This window comes from Cygnus atratus, chromosome 1 (assembly GCF_013377495.2).
Source record: "Cygnus atratus isolate AKBS03 ecotype Queensland, Australia chromosome 1, CAtr_DNAZoo_HiC_assembly, whole genome shotgun sequence".
Classification (NCBI taxonomy): Eukaryota; Metazoa; Chordata; class Aves; order Anseriformes; family Anatidae; genus Cygnus; species Cygnus atratus.
In genome coordinates this window covers 198,185,966-198,192,813 of record NC_066362.1, presented here as the reverse complement: position 1 = coordinate 198,192,813, position 6,848 = coordinate 198,185,966, and positions in this window count along the sequence as shown.

Below are 6,848 nucleotides of genomic sequence, written 5' to 3'. Positions count from 1 at the left end.
GCAATGGGCACAAACTGATACGCAGGAGATTCCCTCTGACCACCAGGAAGCACTTCTCTACTGTGTAGGTGACAGAGCACAGGCACAGGTTCCCCAGAAAGGTTGTGGAATCTCCCTCGCTGAAGATCTTCAAAAGCTGCCTGGACATGGTGCTGGGCAGCCTGCTCTGGGTGTCCCTGCTTGAGCCAGGGTTGGACCAGATGAACCCAGAGATCCCTTCCAACCCCAGCCATTCTGTGATTCTGTGAAAGGGTGAAACAGATACTCTATTTTCATGCGTAAGCCAAACATCAGATTTCTGTGCATGTACTAGTGGCAGTAGTTGTATCTTTGAATCAAACTTGTGATTTGGAGAGAAGAATGTTGGTATGATCACAAATATTAACATTTCCTGACAGTTTTTTGTTTGTTTCTTTGTTTTAATTACATACACTGTATTCCCCATCTCAATGTATTTACTGTTTATCTTCTGTAGTTTATTTTATGGGAGAGAATATAATACAAGTGTTTGATTTCTTACACATATACTTTAGGCAAAATTCTTCCTTTAGAGAAGAATTAATTTTCATTTTGCCCCATTTATTTTTCCTAAAAATATACAACTAATATCATCTGATGCACTTTGACATACCTGACACATTTGCAACATGCTGGAAATTATAATCTGGAACGGCAACAGGACGCCAAGCAGGATACCCTAGATGACACTAGACTCCAGTGTGCGGCCAAATGAGGAAACCCTTTTGATTATACTTAGATACTTGCCTCACATGTAGAGGTAATCTTGAACAAAATCCACCCTTGGTGTCTAAACTAATGTAACCTAATGTAGACTGATGAGTAATGCAAACTCTGTGAATAGATATATAAAGAAATGTAACTATTTTCTCTAGATTAAAGGTCTAGAGATCTAGAATCCACTACACGAAGTTATTAATTAGGACCTATGACAATTTGTCAGGTAACTTCAGCTTGAAGAAGAGAAGACTCCAGGGCAATCTCATAGCAGCTTTTCAGTACTTAAAGGGAATTTATAAAAATACGGAGAGCAACTTTTTTCTTAGGCAGATAATGGTAGGACATGGGGGAATGGTTTTAAACTAAAAGAAGGGTGATTTAGATTAGTGATTAGGAGAAAATTCTTCACTCAGAGGGTGGTGAAGCCCTGGAACAGGTTGCGCAGAAAAGTTGTGGATGCCCCATCCCTGGAGGTGTTCAAGGCCAAGTTGGATGAGGCCCTGGGCAATCTAATCTAGTCTGTGGTATCCCTGCCCATGGCAGGGGTTTGGAACTGGATGGGCTTTAAGGTCCCTTCTGACCCAAACTGCTTTATGATTCTATGATTCTATGACCCTTATGCTGGTATTTCCTCAACTATCCTAAACGAAGCTTATACAAATAATTGTTCAGAGAAAGAAGTGCTTGAAAATTTGATCCTTCTTCACAAACAATAGGATATTGTTGAAACAATTCTAAATTATTACATGTAGTTTTTACACCACGACATTTCCTGAATGGGATCCTGCTCTGCCTGGTGGCCACAAAATAAATGTAAATGCAATGTGACAGATACTGCTACCTAATGAGTCCTGACATGTGGACAATAACTCATGCTTCTTAAAGTAAGTTTTTATACTAGGCATTACTCCAAATGGTATTTGGTTTGACCTGGAAATCAAAAAAATTTATAAAATTTAAATTAATTTAGATGACTAAATACAGCTCTTCCATGCTGAAACCTCTTTATGTAACAGTATTTTTTCATACTGTAACGTATCCATTTACCTACATAAAATGCCTTAAATTATTTTCCTCCCTTCAGTTATTACTATTCAAAATCCATTTTCCTTCAATTTATATTTGAAGAAAAAATTATAAATGCAACTTAAAATATAACTAACCATCAATATAGGTGATAAGCTTATAACATGGCTTGAAAGTATACTCAGGAAAAATGTATCAACTTTGTACAGATTTATGCATCTTTGAGGAAGTTGTTATTTCAGTTATAAAGACTCAGAAGTATTTCTACCAGCAGACATAGATACATTAAGCAAAAGAAGGAAGAAAGTCATAGATCCTATGTTCTGCACAGCTAACTAGTGAAGGCAAAACCAGGGCCTTAGGGACAAAGTCTGTTTGTAGAAAATGTGGTGTGTTTTCAAACACTATTTTATCTTTATTAAAAAGCACTGTGTTTTGTGTTCATTAAAATAAATACTTGTATTCTAGATTTTTTTCTTACAATAGAGCTCTATTAGAAGAAAACTTGTCCTTATGTACGTGGGTGAAGACCACTCCTAAATCCTATTTCAGTAAAGAGGGAAATGGAGATGTGGTGAAGTCTAAATCAGATTGAAGAGATGCAATAGCTTTATGCTGTCTCTCTGTGCAAGTGAAAATGTCATGCTCAAGGAAGAATCAAAACTAAGGCTAAGGATGCAATCATAGTGGTGTTGACTTCAGTGAAATCAGGTTTTCACACCAAACTATTGGCTAAATAGAACAAATCTATCTGTCTCTTTCTCAGGGGTAGAAACGCACTCCAGTCTCTCCATTACTTCTTTTAAGTACATATTTGGATTTAAAATGTTTACTTTTATTTCCTGCTCTTATTTTTAAAGAACTGCACAGGTCTGGGAATTTCACAATGAATGAATATCTATGGAAGATTGTATGTATTTCTTTATATGTATATAACAAAATTTTCATCATCTGAACAATTTCTGTCATTTAAAGACATTTGCAGACTTAATGGAAATTATGGAAGACAATTTATTTTCAGTCATCTGTTGATATGTTGCTATTTTATGTGTATCTTGCACATGGTCTATAATAATAAATCAAAATTTTGCATCAAGTTATAATGAGCATGCATAGAGACTGCTGTGGATATCAGTTGTAGCAGGTATAACTGATTCCTGCTCATTCTCTTATTAGTAACACCTTCAGTCATAGTAAGAAAAATAGCTAAATATATATTTTTTAAATCTATCTTATTCTAAATAATTTTTTAAATAATGTATTTTGGGATAAGAACCACATTAACTGCTTTGTCAAAAAAAAAAAGGATACTCAGAAAGTAACAACTAGATTTGGAGGTTGAAACCACGAAGAACACAACCAACTGTGTCTCTCTGGACCTGGTCACAGAAGTGGGACTGTCACACTCTAACTGCAGAGACTCATGATCAGTCCTGAGGACTTTAGTCCTTTATGACAGTTGGGACCATCCCATGGAATATTTTTGGTGTCCACTCACAGAAAAAGTTAATTTCTTGTTCTTGTGTAGGCAAAACTCCAAATTGTTCAGTGGCTGCAGAAGGAAATCCTGGAATTGCTGCATAAATAATTATTCTTTGTGAGAATAAGGAAGATCTTGCCACAGAAACAACATTTAAAAAATTGTATTTTATGTCTGAAATATATACCAACTAATTTTACTCTTCTGTAAACTTGCTGACGTTCCCCTCTACCTACAGTCATGTGATAAAATTAACTAAATGCATGACAACTGAAATTATAGGTAGTGACAAGTGAGATCCATTGATGCCAGCTGTGTTTTTTAATTACAAACTAGTGAACATTGGTGTTTTTCCCCTACAAAAAATAAAATACAGAACAAAACAAAACAAAGCAAAACCCAAGCCTGTGAAAACAAACCATGTGACCATAATTTTAAATTGCTTTACAAAGAAATCCTGTGGCAAATCACCTGTTTGTATGCGTTTAGTGTAAACATAACCATTTCATCACGGAAAAAAAATCCAAAAGGTTTTGCAAAAGTCCAGACAATAAGATAATGTAATCCTTCTGAAAGACAGAAGGTACTCTACCGTAGACACCCGCACTTTGGAATTTTTAACCTTCAGAAGTCCCCATAAAACACTGAAGACATGCATGAAATGAACATGAGACCAAAATGTGAACGATTGCCCAAGGACGCACAACAGTCTCCATGGAGATATGGAGAATTTCACTGCTTTTTATTTTCTCCTCAAAACAGAGCTTGCCTGATTACTGTGAACACAAAAGATGAGGATGAGGATCCTCTACTGGCAGCAATTTTCCAGGGCTTTATCCTGCAGGGCTCTTTTCCAGGGCTCTTCCCTGCACTTATACCTTTTTCTCATGCTGCTCCATTCTTCATGTCAGGAATAACTTGGTCCAGCCTGGCTTCCTCAGCCTTGAGGAGGACACATTGTTTACATGGCTGAGGGGCCTTAAAAGCTGTCTCTACACCTGATACAAGCAGCTTTCTAGGAAGGACAACTTCTCTCTCAGCCTCTTGCTTTTAGTGTTAGCAATTTTTCTGTATTTTGGACAGTTACTATTAAAAGAAAAAAAATAAGAGACTTTAAAATAAAGACTACCTCTGGCTTGAAACATTAACATCTCTGTGGTAATCAGTATATGAGTAGCTGTAAATTTTCCCTCTCGATCTCAATAATACCTCAGAATCCCCATAGTTGTGCAGTAATCACTTCTGTGATTCAATCCATCCTGTCTGTCTTTAGTCAGTACGCAGCAAACAGGACACTATACAAAAGACGGGGAATTTATCTTTTTTGTTCCTGTTAAATACTACATCTCTGGTACTCAGATCCCTTCTGGGAAGGCAGTCTTTAATGGAAAGAAATGTCTCAAAATTTTTATTCATGGCTTCCTAAAAAATCATAAAGGCATCTCCATGGCATGGGAACCTCCTAGACCTTATGCACCATGCACACGCTATTACTTACACATACTGAATACAGAGCGGTAGAAATCTCTTACTGAAACTATCCCTACATGGCAGGCTGAAAATGAAACCCAGGTAAGACGATTTTCTGCCTTTTTTTTCTCTTTTCACTGCTCTCTATAAATCTGCTGGCACTACAAATCATACTGCTGTAGAGAGCAGAATGCTGAGTAAGAGGTCAAATTTTACTGCTTATGAGGACAAATTTATTGTGAGCTGCCGTGAGATAAATGATCAAGCAAACAGCATGTTTCTGGTTCTCAGAGTGATGAGACTCTCATTCTGAAAAATGCCTCTGTTCTCATCACATTTACAAATAACAGCACCTCACACTCTGCTGAACTTCTCATACCCTCCCATGGGAGATGGGTTAATGCTTGCAAAAAACATTTTACAGACCATGGCAGATTGCTCAGAAAACGGTCGCAGCGTCCCAGGGGACCTCATTGACTATGGATGCAAAATTTACTGTCCTCCTGCCTCAGTGCTGCCACTAACATTTGTATCATGAGACTAGATGGTAAAGAAAACAACTGTTATTACTGTAGAGATGAAACCAACCAGAAGTGTTAGAAACAGACAGGAAAAAAAAAAAAAAGAAAAAGAAAAAAAAAAAAACAAAAAAAAAAAGATTTGGGGGGTTTTGTTTGTTTTTGTTTTGTCTTTTTTTTTTTTTTCCCAGATAATATTTCTTATTAGTTTGAGTGGAATGCTTTAAAGGTTAATGACACAAGGCTAAATCATTCTGTATTTTTCTTGATTCCATGGAAAACTTGAAGCAGGGGGTATTGGTTCAACGACTTACAAGTATTACTTTCCCAGCTTAGACAAGGCCTCCTTGTGACCATGGTAAGGAAAAGAGCCAGCACTTCCACCAGCGTTCAGTTCTGGCTTCTCAGATTTGCTCCACTGAGGTCCTGGGCTCTGTTCCCACACAAAGCCTACGGGCACTCCACAACCTCAGGCACTTTTGGGCAGCACTGATGAGGCTGAAGAGAGGACCTTTGCTTTGCAATGTGCAGTTTGTCACTCCTCATGACTCAAAGGCACTTGAATCTTTTTGGGAGCTGTCCTCCCCACCAACCCTGCGCTGCCTGTGCTTGAAGGAAGATTCAGTGTGCAGAGCTGCTCTGAGAGTTTGGTATTTTGGCAGCAAACACTTCATAGTTTACAATTAACTACAGATATACGTCAACATATAATACCATAAAATATATACAAGATCCTTAGTGTTGTTATGCCATAAAATACTCTTATTTATCTATCTACAAAGCCACCATAAGCCTTTGGGGGTAAAGGGGGGATGAAATTAGGAAATAAAGACATACTAGCTGTTGAAAGGTCTAATCTTAGGTCTTCCACTCTTCCTACAGTGTGTGGAAATCTCACTTAAAATTTCGCGCTCCATCTTGTTACCCTGTTTTCTCCATTTTATGGTAAAGTGACCTCTTAGACTGGTAAAAATGGGATAAAAAGATAAACGGTTCTGCAATGCAAATGATACTTTTCAACAGAAGCATGTGGAAATATTTTTTTCCCACTGGAAACACCAAGACACCAAAGTACTTTTGTAGTTATAACAGTATAAAAAAGAAATTTCTTTCATTCTTCCCCTCATACATCACTGACTACTAAAATTAAAAAAAAAAAAAAAAAAGTATAGGTTTTAACAATGCAGACCTTAAATTTTACAAACCTTTACATATTAAGAAATCAGTTAATTCTTTAGTTCTGTTTTATACAAGAGATGAATGCTCCTGGAGTGTAAGAGCAATCCTTACTCATTAGGTCATAAATAGTTAACGCAGTCTTTGTTTCCGAGTGGCTGACAGCTGACATGGCTGTTGCATTTAGGCAGTTTCTTCAGATTGGTAATTGGATAAATTGTAACAGAGCATTTAAAAATGAAAGAAAATTATTTTTGCAAATGTCTTAAAAGAAAATGCTTGGGAAGCAAGTTTTTTATTACCTCACACCTACTATGTGTTTCCTTTTGCCTGTACTAGATCTGCTGATAGACCTCTTCATCTGCAGTGCAAAGCACCAGGAAAGAAGAAGAAGCAGACCCCCAAGTTATCTTTAGGAACACAGGATCAATTTTTTTTCG